Raw genomic sequence first — 2,585 nt, forward strand, 5'->3', positions numbered from 1 at the left:
GACCTCAGGTGATCCGCCCACCTTGGCCTCCAAAGTGCTTGGATTACAGGCGTGAGCCACCACGCCCGACCTGGGGACCAATGTTCTGACTCTCACTCCTTTCACCTGATTTGGTGCCTTCCTACCTGTGACCGCCACACTCCAGGACAGTAGAAGTCCTGTCTACTTCCACTGGCTTTCCGGCTTCTGTGCCAGGGAACAGGCCTCGTGGTACCTGCCAGACAGGGTCTGGCTGCTGGCTCAGGTGGCATTTCCTAAATGGACAGATGGAGAATGCTGGTTTACTATCTCCCCAGTGCTTCTATTCCAGCCTCCAAGACACAGCCAGCAAACAGGTCCTGGTACCAAGTCCTCTCTTCCAGGCATTGGCAGTTCTCCTCTCCTACTAGCCTTTAGACCTGGGCCTCAATGCTTCCCCATCTGTAGGTCCTGCTCATGCAAAGCCCTCGTCTAGGCTTGGGGAACAGATCCAGAGAAAAGCAAATTCAGAGGAATATGTTGTCCTCCAAGCAAAAAACAAAACAGAACAACAACAGACGCTGGCTACTCCTTCAGCAGTCCTCTTTCGAGAACGGCATCAACCTCCACTCTCCTGCTGAGACCAGACATCCATGAGAACACACTCTCTCCATCCCCATTCATATTCGGTCAGTCTCCAAATCCCGTAGATTGTTTTTTGCCCAGATAGTGGTCTGTTTTCTTCCATCGTCACTGTCACCACCCTGCTCCTTGTATATTCTCTCCTGTCTCGACATCAGCAAGGCCTCTCTGCATAAGCCCAGGCCCAGTAATTTTTCTCAAGATCAAATCTCACCACGTTATTCCCCTGCTTAAAACTCACTGGGGCTCCCATTTCCCTTAGGATCTGATATGGCACCTGCCCGTTGGTTCCCAGAGCCTGCCTGGGGTACGTCTGCCTTCCCTCCCCACCCCACTGCCCTCCACTCCCCTTCTTGCCCTTTATACTCCAACTCCACCAGGCTTCTCTAAGTTCTGGGGACTGGCCCTATTTCTCTCATTGTTTAGGGTCTCAGCACATGTGGTCCCTTGCCTGAAATGTTCTTTTCTACCTGGGGCTCTACCCCAACCTCGCCCCCTAAACTAAGTCCTACTCATCCCTCAGACCTCACACTAAACACCACGTCTCCATAGAAGCCTTTCTAATTCCTCAGACCAGTTAGATCACCTTGTTATTGCCTTCAAGCACCGTCTATTTCCACCGGTAACATTCAACACGCTTCTAATTAAGTAATCAGTTTCTGTTTCCCATGCCAGGTCACAAGCCCTGTGCAGGTAGAGCATGTACTCGTGGTGTTGACTGCTGTTACCAGCGTGCCTGGCAAAAAGGGAGATGTTTTTGATTCTGAGTTCCACAAAGGATTTCCTGGAGTGGCGAGGAGGCTGAGCGCCATTTTACAGTGTACAAAGCCAAGGGGCTAGCAGTGAACAGCAGGAGGCTATTCCCAGCTAAGCAGGCATTTGATAAGTCCAGGAAATCATCCTTCCAAGGAGCTGGGAGAAGACGAGCAGAAGTGGCATAAAAGTTTATCTTCTGTTGTTCAGGATGAGTGTGTGGGGGGAGACACTTATTACCGCGAATGTGCCAAGAAAAAAAATCCCAGAGAACAGTGAACAAAGCTATAAATACAGCCGAGCGTCGGGTGACATCACCTGAGCACAGTGCGGCGATTTATGGCCAAGTCACACGGCCCTAAAGTGTATTTATAACGGTGTAACTCACTAGTACTTCTCCCTGCCTGCCTGCCCGCCCTCGTTTCCCTGTTCAGTGGTGTCCACATTCCTTGTTCTTCTGATGAGACAGGATGGCTGGGCCAGGCACCTGCTCTGGGGGTATTTGGCTGCTCTGAAAAGGGGAGCTGTCTCTCCAAAATGTATATTCAAAAACGTGCAGTGGTTCTTTGCTTCTTGGAGAATTCTAAGCCCTTTAAGACTGCACATTCAAGGCATGCAAACCCTCTGGCCTTAACTTACCTTCTAGCTTCATGGACAGCTTTGTTACTTTCCAACTTTATTCATATATGTCCCAGGGACCCTAATCTCCAACCTATTAGTGCTTCTCTGAAGTCTTCAGGTGTTGTGTGTTTTTTTTTGTTTGTTTGTTTTGGTTTTTTTTGAGATGGAGTCTTGCTCAGTCGCCAGGCTGGAGTGCAGTGGTGCAATCTCAGCTCACCGCAACCTCCGCCTCCTGGGTTCAAGAGATTCTTCCGCCTCAGCCTCCCGAGTAGCTGGGACCACAGCCGCATGCCACCATGCCCAGCTAATTTTTGTATTTTTAGTAAAGACGGGGTTTCACCATGTTGGCCAGGATGGTCTTGATCTCTTGACCTCGTGATCCACCCACCTCAGCCTCCTAAAGTTCTGGGATTACAGGCTGAACCACTGCGCCAGGCAGTCTTCAGGTTTTTACCCCCTTAATTCTTTGTTCATGCTTTCCCCTTCACATGATGTATTTTTCTACCGTAATCTCTTGTCAAAACTCCTCCTTCAGGTTGCGGTGAGCTGAGATCGCGCTATTGCACTCCAGCCTGGGTAACAAGAGCGAAACTCCATCTCAAAAAAAAAAA

This window comes from Cebus imitator, unplaced genomic scaffold (assembly GCF_001604975.1).
Source record: "Cebus imitator isolate Cc_AM_T3 unplaced genomic scaffold, Cebus_imitator-1.0 Scaffold313, whole genome shotgun sequence".
In the NCBI taxonomy this organism is placed as follows: domain Eukaryota; kingdom Metazoa; phylum Chordata; class Mammalia; order Primates; family Cebidae; genus Cebus; species Cebus imitator.